The 13,633-nt window shown below is 44.6% G+C and overlaps 1 long non-coding RNA gene and 1 pseudogene across 1 annotated transcript in view; one reads left to right on the top strand and one right to left on the bottom strand.

The window, feature by feature from the left end:
• LOC124798702 overlaps positions 1–13,633 on the bottom strand; it is a 436,588-nt gene that overhangs the window by 258,180 nt on the left and 164,775 nt on the right. The window lies entirely within an intron of this gene.
• On the top strand, positions 13,084–13,201 carry LOC124799337 (annotated as a pseudogene).

Here is a 13,633-nt window from a genome sequence, read left to right on the forward strand (position 1 = left end):
AAGAAAGAGCTTTAGAAACTGAGCACGTTGCTCTTCCTCTGGCCGTTATGCAAGCAGACATTTGGCTTAGCTTGATTGACAGATTTTCTGGATGTCTTCCTGAGGATATCGTGCCAAATCATGTCCAATTAGTGCTGTAGATCGTCAAAATTCTACACTCATGCTCATAAAATAAGGATAATGCTGATACAATGTGAAACACGCTCTGGTGGGCGGTTTGCTGATTTAAATCACCTCGGGGTCTGACCATGCGGTGTATTTGACCTGAGGTCGTCGCATGGTGGCGCTGGCAGCAGTCCACATACGCAGAGGTGTGTTGGTGCAAGTCAGAGTACGGTGCAGCGAGTAAGTGTGCAGACGTTTTCAGACGAGCAAATGGTGACTGTGCGTTGCAAATGGCTCAAAGAATTGATGAGGTTATGAAGGGTAGAATACTAGGGCGACTGGAGGCTGGCCAAACACAGCAGGTCGTAGCATGGGCCCTGCGTGTGCCACAAAGTGTGATCTCAAGATCACGTCAACGATTCCAGCAGATAGGAAATGTGTCCAGGCGCTACAGTACGGGACGTCCACAGCGTACAACACCGCAAGGAGACCGATATCTCACTATCAGTGCCCGCAGACGCCACGGAGTACTGCAGGTAGCCTTGCTCGGAACCTTACCGCAGCCACTGGAACAGTTGTCTCCAGACATACAGTCTACAGACGACTGAACAGACATGGTTTATTCGCCCGGAGACCTGCAAAATGCATTCCACTGACCCTTGGTCACAGGAGAGCCCATAAAGTCTAGTGTCAAGAACACAGTACCTGGTCATAGGAACAGTGGTCCCAGGTTACTTTCACGGACGAGTCCAGGTATACTCTGAACAGTGATTCTCGCCGGGTTTTCATCTGCCTTGAACCAGGAACCAGATACTAACCCCTTAATGTCCTTGAAAGGGACCTGTATGGAGGTCGTGGTTTGATGGTGTGGGGTGGGATTATGATTGGTGCACGTACACCCCTGCATGTCTTTGACAGAGGAACTGTAACAGGTCAGGTGCATCGGGACGTTATTTTGCACCAGTATTTCCGCCTTTTCAGGGGTGCAGTGGGTCCCACCTTCCTCCAGATGGATGGTAACGCACGGCCCCACCGAGCTGCCATCGTGGAGGAGTGCCTTGAAACAGGAGATATCAGGCGAATGGAGTGGCCTGCCTGCTCTCCAGACCTAAACCCCATCAAACACGTCTGGGATGCTCTCGGTCGACGTATTGCTGCACGTCTTCAAATCTCTAGAACACTTCAGGAGCTCCGACAGGCACTGGTGCAAAAATGGGAGGCTATACCCAGCAGCTGCTCGACCACATGTGTGCCAACCCGTTGTGCGGCCTGTGTACGTGTGCATGGTGATCATATCCCATATTGATGTCGGGGTACATGCGCAAGAAACAGTGGCGTTTTGTAGCACATGTGTTTCGGGACGGTTTTCTCAACTTATCACCAATACCGTGGACTTACAGATCTGTGTCATGTGTGTTCCCTATGTGCCTATGCTGTTAGCGCCAGTTTTGTGTAGTGCCACGTTGTGTGGCACCACATTCTGCAACTATCCTTAATTTATAAGCATGAGTGTATTTCGCGGAGTCTGAATACATTTTTGTTCACTTCCGCAACTGTTTTAGGACATTCTGTCACGCCAAATAAGTACGACGCACAGAGCAACACTGCAAATAACAAAAACGATTCGCGATTGTTATGTTGCAGTCCGCAAGCGTCGTCGGTGACTGTCAGTGGCAACTGACACCTGGGTTGACAAGGTGGACTCAACAGAAGGTGTGATCAAACCCACTTCCTGATTGGTTCTTGCTATGGTACCTATCCTGTATACAATTAGCTGCCAATCACTTTGATTTTCTGATCCAGGTGTAGTGTTATCGGTGACGGCTAGGAACTTCCAATGGAAATGTCTGCATTCGAATATTGAAGCTCATTGACCGGAAGGCTTGAATATAAAATAACTTTGTGGAGCATTCTGGAAGTTCGGCTAAACAGGACGAATCGGTCGGCAACTCTTTTGTTAGCGTGGAAGTCGTGTGCCCTCTGAGACAGATGTGATGTTTTCGTGGTGTACCTCTGAAGTCGAGGGTAAGTAAGTCTTCGTGGTCAACGAAGTTATTTCGTGCAGTAGGGGATAGTGTTGTGCCTTGGTACACTTCTGTCTTCCACCTGTAGCTAGGCCTGTAAAAGAAGTTTAATATACTTGTTTAATAAATTTTCTTATTCCATTATGAAATGATACTACTCGCTTTTTATGTGCTGCAACCTTTTTTGGAATTTCAAAAACTACGTACTCCAGAAAAAAATTCAGAAACAGAAACAGCAAGAATGAGAGAGAAAAAACTACCTAGAATAGCATTCTGCAGGACAATAGGTGGAACGAGACGAAGAAGAAGACTCAAAACTAAGTGGCTGGATAACACCGGGGAGGACACCCCTGGGATGAACATCAACGTCAAATGGACAGTGCTCCCTACAAAAAAAGTGGTCAGCAGACGTATGGTCGGTAAGGCCCTGGCCTCATGTAAATTGAAGTGTCAGGCACAGAATTTTATTATACATTTTAGAACTATTTATACAACAAGTGGACAGTTAAGCCTACTTCGTCGGTTTTGCACCATCTTGTACCTTGAAACAGAAGGTATTCTATCACGGATGGTGACATACTTGCAAATGAACAGGGATTCTTTTATGTCTTCCCAATTTTACCTACCTTGAAAATGTAAATTTGTGTTAGTTTCAAAATGTATTTAACTTTAAACTGGTTTTTGATGATACTTATGCTTAATTTGGATCCCCTTACTGATTATTGGCATATAGCCGAGTAATAATGCGAAAGGTAGATGATTAAATACTGTATCGACAAGATTTTGTCAACTGCAACACTTTTAAATGTCAGTAGAATATTTATTCTGAGATAAATAAGCATATTGTACTTGATTTTTCACATTTGGAAAAATCTTATTTTTCTGGCCACATTACTCCACTTCATTTTGGCCTGATACAGCAACAGTGGTTCAATGTCTGTTCCAAAAATAGAAATGAGTCTCGGTTGCAAGTGTTTTATTAATAATGACGCGTTTCACGCGGTTAGCGCATCTTCAAATTATCTGTAATTAGTAATAACGATCTTGTTACACAACAGTTCATTCGCGAATCTTTCTAGCACCGATCCGTGGGATAGCTAAGCTAAAGATGAGAAGTAAAGTGACTCATTTGCCTCGAACAGCGGAGACAGCAGCTGTCAAATATAAATGTAGGAAAGCCTAAAATTTTAGGTGAATACCTCACTCCAAATTAAAAGAGTAAAATTACAAGATTAATCCTGCGTGAGCGCAGGATTGGGGACCAAAAAGAAACTCACCAAACCAAGGGAACACACGGAGCGAAGATGGGTTTGCTATCACAGACATGGTTCAAAAGGTCCAAATGGCTCTAAGCACTATGGGACTTAACATCTGAGTTGATCAGTCCCCTAGAACTTAGAACTACTTAAACCTAACTAACCTAAGGACATCACACACATTCATGTCCGAGGCAGGATTCGAATCTGCGGCCGTAGCACCAGCGCGGTTCCGGACTGAAACGCCTAGAACCGCTCGGCCACAGCGGCCGGCTATCACGGACATGAATCACAGTGTTAAACAAAACAAATATTTCTCTAGACAACCCATATGCTGAAGTGAGTTGGTAGCACAATAGACTACCTTGAGAGAACAGTGCTCAGTGAGAGCGCCGGGTGGCGGCGCTTATAGAAAAAAGGGATTGAAATAAAGTTGATGCTGAACAGAGCCAATAAAATAATGGAACAGAGCAAAATACTCTTAAAAATTAAAAATAGACGAACCCGTGGTGAATAGAAAATAGCTACACATATGGAGAGGAGGGGGGGGGGTAAGTTAAAAATCACAATGGCTTAAAAAAATCTGAGTAATGGCGAAACCTGTGCACGAAGCAGCAGTGCTTGGAAATAAAGGCAGAAAAAGTGAGGAGCAAACCCAGCAGTCACCAAACCGAAGAGGGAATGCTACCTAAATTTTGACAAAGCTGACATGGTATCATAAAAAAAATTTGGTTTTCGGTGATCAGCTGATCATTAAGGCTTAATTTCTCCGACCGCTTGAGAAATTTGACTATCTCTAATTCTTCCAAAACTATCAGCGCCGCCACTCGGCGCTTTCACTAAGCATTGTCCTCTCAAATCAATCTATTGTGCAGCCCACTTGCCTCAGCACATACACTGGTGAGCCAAAATTTTATGATCATCTGAGTAATGGCTTGTTTGTCCGGCTTTGGAACGAAATACATCACTGATTGTGCGACCAGAAATGGTTCAAATGGCTCTGAGCACTATGGGACTTAACTTCTGAGGTCATCAGTCCCCTAGAACTTAGAACTACTTAAACCTAACAAACCTAAGCACATCACACACATCCATGCCCGAGGCAGGATTCGAACCTGCGACCGTAGTGGTGAGCGGGGTTCCAGGCTGTAGCGCCGAGAACCTCTCGGCCACCTTGGCCGGCCGTGCGATCAGAGATCCGACAGTTTATTGGTAGGTTTGTGGAAGTATGTAGCATAGATGCCTGCGCACAGGTTATGCAATTCGCGTAAATAGTGGGCTGCTGATTTGCGGTGATGGTGGCCGACAGTGACCGAGATGGGTTTCATAGGATTTACATCAGGCGAATTTTGTAACCGAGAAATCAACGTGAGTTCACTATAATACACCTCAAACCGACGAATCACAATGCTGGCTCAGGGACAAGGGCAATTATACTGCTGAAAGATGACATCGCCGCCGGGGAAGATATTAAGCGCGAAGGGATGCGGGTGGTTCGCAGCTGGCAGCTTGTCTTCCATTACTACCACAGGTCACATGCAAGGACAGGAGAATGTCTACCATAGCATAATACCGCTCCCACCAGTCTGCGTCCGTGACGCCCTGTACGTGTCGAGCCGCCGTTCGCCTCGATGACGGCGTTTGTGGAGTCGACGATCAAGACCAGTATAGCAGAAATTTGATTCACCTGAAGAGCCGACACGTTTCTATTAATTTAAGGTCGAATCCGGATGGTCCAGTGCCTACTGTAGTCGTAATCGAAGATTTCTTTGGGTCAACATATGGACACGTACGGGTGGTCTGCTGCGGAGCTCCATGTTAAATAATGTACCACGGACGGTATGCTCCAAAACACTTGTGCGTACACCAGCATTGCGCTCTTTCGGCAGAGGTGCCACAGATCACCATCTATCCTACTTTACAGACGGACAAGCCTCATGCTCTACCGGCCGGGGTGGCCGAGCGGTTCTAGGCGCTACAGTCTGGAACCGCGCGACCGCTACAGTCGCAGGTTCGAATACTGCCTCGGGCATGGATGTGTGTCATGTCCTTAGGTTAGTTAGGTTTAAGTACTTCTACGTTCTAGAGGACTGATGACCTCAGAAGTTAAGTCCCATAGTGCTCAGAGCCATTTGAACCATTTTTTGAACCTCATGTTCTGTGAAGAGTCGTGGACGTCCAATCATTTAGCCTAGTGGTAGTTTCACTGTCCTCCTACCCCTTTTTCGCGTAGATGCTCACAATAGTAGAACGTGAATATTCGATCAACTTCGCCGTTTTGAGATACTCATTCACAGGCTCTGCTTAATAATAATCTGCCCTTTGTCAAATTCGCTTATCTCAATGAATTTCCCCATTTGCAGCCCATTTATTCGCTAGGGTGATCCCACACCCGAATCTTCTTCACATACATACTTTTGTTACCGCGTCACGTGCTCACCAGGCGGCATCCAACGTCGCTATGGGCTACGGTCGTAATGTTTTGGCTTATCAGTGAACGTTTTCTCGAGCGGTATTCCTTTACACTGCGATTCATGGCTGTGATCGCTAACTCATCTTCGCACCACGTGTTCCCTTGATTTGGTGAGTTTGTTTTTGGTTCCCAAACCTGCGCTCTCACAGATTTAATTTCTTATTAATGTTGTAATTTTACGCTTTCTGATTTAGAGGCTTTCACCTGCCATTTCAGGCTTTCCTATATTTATGTTTGACAACTGCGCCCTTTGCTCTAACGTCTTCATATCAATGGCTTTTAAGTATGACTAATGCGGTCTCCGCTGTTCAGTGTTAGTGAATCGCGTTTCTTCTCGCCTTCAGCTTAGCTATCCCACGGATCGGTGCTATGTAGGTTCGCCAATAAACTGTTACGTAACAAGATTGTTATTACTAATTACAGATAATCTGAAGATGTGATAACCATATGAAATGCATCGTTATTGATAAAAAGCTTGCAACAGAGACTGTTTCCTATTTTTAGAACATTGAACCACTGTTGCTGCATCTGGCCAAAATGGAGTGGAGTAATGCGTCCAGAAAAGTAAAATTTTTGCAAATATGAAAAAATGTTCCAAAGTACTATATGATCATTTACGTCAGAACAAATATTCTATCGAAATTTAAAAGTGTTGAAGACGAGAAAATCTTGTCTCTACAGTATTTAAACGTCTACCTGTTGCATTACTACTCGGCTACACGCCAATGGTCGGTAAGTGAAATCAAATTAAACATAAGTACTATCAAAAAAAATGGTTCAAATGGCTCTGAGCACTATGGGACTCAACTGCTGAGGTCATTAGTCCCCTAGAACTTAGAACTAGTTAAACCTAACTAACCTAAGGACACCACACACATCCATGCCCGAGGCAGGATTCGAACCTGCGACCGTAGCGGTCTCGCGGTTCCAGACTGCAGCGCCAGAACCGCGCGGCCACTTCGGCCGGCTAAGTACTATCAAAAACCAAATTCAAATTAAATACATTTCGAAACTAACACAAATTACCATTTTCAAGATTGGTAACACTAGTAAGACATAAAAGAATCTCACGTATTACATATTAATATTTGCACCACAAGACGCAACTCAATTATTTGTGATTGAGGTTGTGTGGGTTTCTAAGTGACCTAAATGAAATACAGCTACAGCGGACCGTTGGACATTTCATTCAGTTTTATTTTAAGTTTTAGCACCCGAATTTTCTTTAAAAACTGTCTTGCTAAATGGCCTGCGCAGCTCATCCTTCTCTTTCTTTGGCACGTCGACGATGTTTTTGTACAAGTCTCTTAGTTCTTCATTTCTCCTCATCCTCCATGCCACGGGTCCGTAAATTTTCCTCAGTTGTTTTCTTTCGAATACTAACGGTTTTTGTTCATGTTTCTTTCTAAATGGTGAAGCACTACATCCGTAAAGTGTTACCGGTATAATATTCGAGTGATACAAGCGGATTTTGAAGTTAAAAATGTAAATGTCGTGTGACTAGGGCCTCCCGTCGGGTAGACCGTTCGCCGGGTGCAATCTTTCGATTTGACACCACTTCGGCGACTTACGCGTCGATGAGGATGAGATGATGATGATTAGGACAGCATAACACACAGTCCCTGAGAGGAGAAAAATCTCCGACCCAGTCAGGAATCGAACCCGGGCCCTTAGGATTGACATGTCGACCACTCAGCTACCGGGGGGGCGGACATTTTGAAATTATTAAGTAATCTTTGCTTTAAATTTTAATGAAACTAAAAGTTGTTTTTTCGCTGTCGCTATCCAGACATTTATTTATATATCCATCCCTTTGTTGTTAGTAAAAATACTCTCTCAGTACTTGAAGCGGTCAACAGTCTTGCAAGTCAATCGTTGTACTGCCAAAGGTCCATCATTTTTTATTTTCCTACTTGTGACCAGGTATTCTGTCTTTTCACCATTAACACGTATCCTTTCTCTTGGCTATTATTTAATAATTTTGCATCATTCTGGTTAATATATTATATAGCACTTAAATGTGCGCCGGCCGGAGTGGCCGTGCGGTTCTAGGCGCTACAGTCTGGAGCCGAGCGACCGCTACGGTCGCAGGTTCGAATCCTGCCTCTGGCATGGATGTGTGTGACGTCCTTAGGTTAGTTAGGTTTAATTAGTTCTAAGTTCTAGGCGACTGATGACCTCAGAAGTTAAGTCGCATAGTGCTCAGAGCCATTTGAACCAATTTTGAACTTAAATGTGCAGAACGCGAAATATTTACAAATGTTGAACAAACCACAACCTCATCTCCAGCAACAACAAAAACCTGTATAAAATGACGGAACCTGCTTATGGGGGTCTCTAGTACGCATTCCTTCTAGGCTGAAGTGCCCACCAAAAGCACGGTACGTCCAGAGGTACACTGTTCTCTAGGTATAGAGTGCCAAAATAAAAGTGGCCCCATGTCTTACAATAACATACAGACAATCCATCGTTTATGCAAATACTGAACACAGAGCAGTAAACAGTTATTATGAATAACGACGTACCGAACATTCAATAGGTCAATAGTTCACAGGAGGTGCTGAAAATGCTCACCATAAACTTCGATATACAACTCAGCACGTGTCAACATGTTTCTGGAAACTTTTGCTAATTCATTTGGTGTGATTTCCGTAATCTCATTGCGAATGTTTATTTTCAAGTCTTCAATTGTATGCAGGTTCTTACTGTAGACTTTACCCTTTAAATTATCCCACAAACAAAAATCTCAGTTAGATAGAGCGATCTGGGAGGCCATAAACCTGCGGAAACTGTACGTTCTTCTCAGAAAGCTTCATGGACGTGTGACGTTGACAACCGCGAAGTACGCCCATAGTGCCATCTTGCTGGAAAAAACTTACATTCTCTTTCTTCCTCTGTTAGCAGCGCTATCAATGCTTGCGTAATTCCGTTACATACACTCGAGAGTTCATGGTGTTGCTAAAGAAAATGGGGCCTTCAGTCTGTTGGCCTGAAACTACACATCAAACGCCTACTTTCAAATCATGCAGAGGCACCTCAGAGCGTTTCCTGGGATTGTCTTTTGACCAATAGCGTGTATTTTGAGAGTTCACTTACACGCTAGGGTTAAACCGTCCTTCGTCTGAGCTGAAGTAAAGATTTGGATCCAGATAACCATCAGAGACATGCATGAGTAACCATTCACAATAGTGTTCTTGTTGTGCGTAATTCCTAGATTTTAATGCTTGCATCACTCTTACTTTGTTTGCTCACATATGTAACAGCTTCGCCATGTTCTGACATGACTTTCGTTTCATGTTTTGTTGGGAGGATAGACCTCTAGTTGATTTCCGCGGACGTTTTAGCATAGTATCGTGAACACGTTCAATATTTTCCGGCGAACAAACTTTTTTTACACGGTTACGTTTGGCGTTAGCGACTGAACCCGTTGCTCTAAATTTAGTGATCAATTTCTGCAGGGTATACTGTCTCTTTATATTTTATTGTGAACCTTTCGTTCAATGTTTTAAACAATCTACACCCAAAAAATTTTCAACAATAGACACTCTTTGTTCGACTGAAAAAAGCATTCTGCAGAACTGTATTCACAACTAGCTTCAACCTGACTTCTGACAACGCAACACTGATATCTAAATCGCCACTCGACATCACGTGACCCCTGACGTTAAGAAATAACAACACTCATATACCTTCAAATATCATATTCAGTATAACACAGTGTCGTTTTCATCTTGGCCACCTCTTACAACAGTCTCCCCTTGGCCGGCCGGAGTGGCCGCGCGGTTAAAGGCACTTCAGTCTGGAACCGCACGACCGCTACGGTCGCAGGTTCGAATCCTGCCTCGGGCATGGATGTGTGTGATGTCCTTAGGTTAGTTAGGTTTAAGTAGTTCTAAGTTCTGGGGGACTTATGACCACAGCAGTTGAGTCCCATAGTGCTCAGAGACATTTGAACCATTTGAACAGTCTCCCCTGCGGAAAGCTGAGAGAATCGGAAAATGCTTGTCAGTGCGCGGACGTGGAATTCTGGTTGAGTCAGTTCCGGTATTCAAGGTGTGTTTTGCCACGTAGCATGTGCGCAGACGCGCCCATCTCGAGTTAGGTTGCGCAGCCAAGCAGCTATGTGTTACACTAGCACATAGTAAACGAGACAGACTTTGAAGGGTTTAATTGGTGCCAATAAATTGTATTTTTCCGTGGAAAGCTGTAGTGTGGCGTTCCTGTGCGACTATTTCGCTACTGATTTTGAAAGGTATTCCTGTTTTGTTGTCATGGAAGTTATCGCGTGAAGTTGCTAGGAGGTAATTTGGAGGCTGTGTAGGAACTGTTAGCAGTCTACATTTTCCAGTCCACTGGTTAGACCCCGGTATTTTCCTGAACATAATTAGATAGCTACAGGACTTTCAGTTGTTGACTTCGTAGTAATGAGAAGTTTAGCTCTGCCTCGCCGTTCAAAGCGACCCTGCCAACCCTTATTTAGTCTGATTTATCAGAGCAGCACTGCGGGTCCGCTGATACGGGTTTCTGCGTATATCTGCGAACTAGTGGGTCGCTTAATTTGTCTCACGAGGCGCCCAGCGTGCTTGGACTCCGTCCGCAGCCGATACTGACATCCTCTTGGTCTTTTCTCATCTTTGGGACCGAAATGTCCGACGCGCTTTACCGTCTATTCGCCTGGTTACAAGTCCCGCCCAGCCCTATCCCGTTTTAATTTCAGTCACAGTTACGTCTGCCAAGCAGTCTGTTCCCTGATCTATATGCCTGTTTTTCTGCTTTTCCCAGTAATTACCAAAGTGCATCTCTAGATTGTTCTGTGAGTAACACTCAGTTTTTGGACGTATTTTGCATTCAAGGCACACGTCTCACTGCTATCAAAACTAGCAGTAGCAGAGAGTGCTGTACGTTGGAACACTTCTCAGATTTCGCCTCTATAACAGAAGTTTAATATATTTTATTATTCCATATCGAAATGATGTAATGCAGTCTTTTTATGAAACTACAAAAACCACTACATAAAAATAAAATATTTCCAAATGTGAAAACATGTCCCAAGGTGCATGTTCATGTACATAGGAACCGATATTCTGTTCGAATCTGAAAGTGTTGCGGTCGAGTAAATTTTGTCAGTTCTGTATTTAATAATGTCTGTTACATTATTACTCTGCTGCACTTCAATAATTAATAAGTGAAAGCAAATTAAGAAGAAGTGTTATCTAAAACCTGTAACAAGTTAAAATACTCTGAGACAGAAGCTATTGGCAACTAACACATATTTTCATTTTGAAGACAGGGAAAATTGCTACGATACTGAAGAAATTCTGTTCACTTGCAATTGCGACGTGTCCCGTGGCAGAACACCTCCTTCCGTTCCAAGGTAAAAGATAGTGCACGACTGACTAACTATGGCCTAACTGTCCATACGTTATATGACTACTTTTAAAAATATAAAGAATTTTACTCGTCATAAAATTCTACAGCTGAATACCTGACAGTATCCTCGAAATAGCCTAAAACAAAAAAAAAAAAGGTCCTGAAGGGCAACGAAGAAGGAGGTATACTGAAACTTCCTGGCAGATTAAAACTGTGTGCCGGACGAAGACTCGAACTCGGGGCCTTTGGCTTTCGTGGGCAAGTGCTCTACCATCTGAGCTACCCAAGCACGACTCACGACCCGTCCTCGCAGCTTTACTTCCGCCAGTACCTTGTCTCCTACCTTCCAAACTTCTCAGAAGCTCTTCTGCGAACCTTGCAGAACTAGCACTCCTGGAAGAAAGTATACAGCGGAGACATGGCTTAGCCACAGCATGGTGGATGTTTCCAGAATGAGATTTTCACTCTGCAGCGGAGCGTGCGCTGATATGAAACTTCCTGGAAGATTAAAAGTGTGTGCCGCACCGAGAATCGAACTCGTGCCCTTTGCCTTTCGCGGGCAGGTGCTCTCAATGCAACTACTCGAGCACTTGCCCGAGAAAGGCAAAGGTCCCGAGTTCGAGTCTCGGTCCGGCACACAGTTTTAATCTGCCAGGAAGATTCATATCAACGCACACTCCGCTGGAGAGTGAAAATCTCATTCAGGGCGTAGACTGTCGCCAACGTACTGCTGTGCAGTAAGGGTACCACGTGTGACAACCAAAGGGGTCCTGCTACGAGAAGAAATGGCTCCCTGGACTATCACTCTTGGTTGTCGGGCTGGGCCGTATGGCGGGTGACAGTCAGGTTGATATTCCTCCGATGGTGGGGCGTCTCCAGACACGTCATCGACCTGGAGTCTCATTGATTCGAGTCAAATTGTCTTCAATGATGAGTCCCGCTTCGAAGTGAGCCCCGATGACCAGCGTGTTCAACTGGTATAATAGACCAGCACATGCTCAGGAGAGTGTGGGTAACTGTTTCAAACCCGCAGTCAGGATCGCTACGAGAACTGGGCTACAGTAGTTTACATGAGACGCCGATTCTATTCCGGATCTGTCTCCCCTCTCGTATTTGTTCATTTAATACTTCACTCCCTACTTGCAGTACTTTTTATCTGAGGTGCCCCATTTGTCCTGCTCACCCAAACTAACATTTTCTGATGCGTTAAATGACAAATTATTTCAGCCATTGTTTTTGACATAATTGGATAGTACTTGCTGAGAGTACACGTTTTACATATCCCCACATATGTAGGAAATACAGCGTAGAAGTTAAATTTTTTAAATGGAACCTTGTACATTTTATTCATGAATACACTCACTCTCTCCAAGAGCTATTCACACTGTACCATTTTTTTCAGTAAAACACAGATGTGCAGAAGGTGTGGAGGAAAGAGGTTGTGAAGAAACTGAGCTATTTACTGTCTTGATTGTACACATTACGCACCCATCGTAGAGCTGTAGTAAGTGTGTGGGTTTTGCCATGATTTCCGACTCACGTAAACATAGGCAATCCTCTCCCCCCACCCTCACCCCCGGCCCCCGCACGCCTCATTTTTTGTTGTTTAGCCTATAGTACACTGCATACCAGTGACATTGTGCATCAGAGTAGCTTAGTAACGGCATGGCGGCAGTGCACATTGTGAATAGAGTTTTTGTTGTGCAAACGTGTGTGATGTATATGCATGATAAGATGGAAATGCTTCTGACCTACGAGGAAAGTAGGTTGACAGGAAATAATTCAATAACGCTCATTTTTATGTTCAGTATTGTTAGAGAACATTATGATTATTATGTTATTATGTCTATCTTGTGTCAACGGCCTTGCCGTAGTGATAACACGGGTTCCCGTCAGATCATCGAAGTTAAGCGCTATCGGGCGGGGCTAGCACTTGGATGGGTGACCATCCGGTCTGCCGAGCGCTGTTGGCAAGCGGGGCGCACTCAGCCCTTGTGAGGCAAACTGAGGAGCTACTTGATTGAGAAGTAGCGGCGCAGGTCTCGGAAACTGACATACGCCCGGGAGAGCGGTGTGCTGACCACGTGCCCCTCCATATCCTCATCCAGTGATGCCTATGACCCGAGTATGACACGTCGGCCGGTCAGTACCGTTGGGCCTTCATGCCTGTTCGAGAGAGGATATGTCTATCTGTATGTGCCTGCACTGTAATTTGCTGTAGACAGGCGACACCACAGAAATCGCAAATGGTGGCCGTTTGGGTCAGTGGAATGCACGCTGCAGGGCGTCTGGCTCAAAGCTGTCCTTGAAGTAACTGATTTGTCACAGTTCGCTGTGACACTGTGACGCAACGGCTGCTCATATTGCTGCTGAAGGTGCAGTGAGATACGCCAGGGCCACACACA

Source organism: Schistocerca piceifrons, chromosome 5 (assembly GCF_021461385.2).
Source record: "Schistocerca piceifrons isolate TAMUIC-IGC-003096 chromosome 5, iqSchPice1.1, whole genome shotgun sequence".
In the NCBI taxonomy this organism is placed as follows: Eukaryota; Metazoa; Arthropoda; class Insecta; order Orthoptera; family Acrididae; genus Schistocerca; species Schistocerca piceifrons.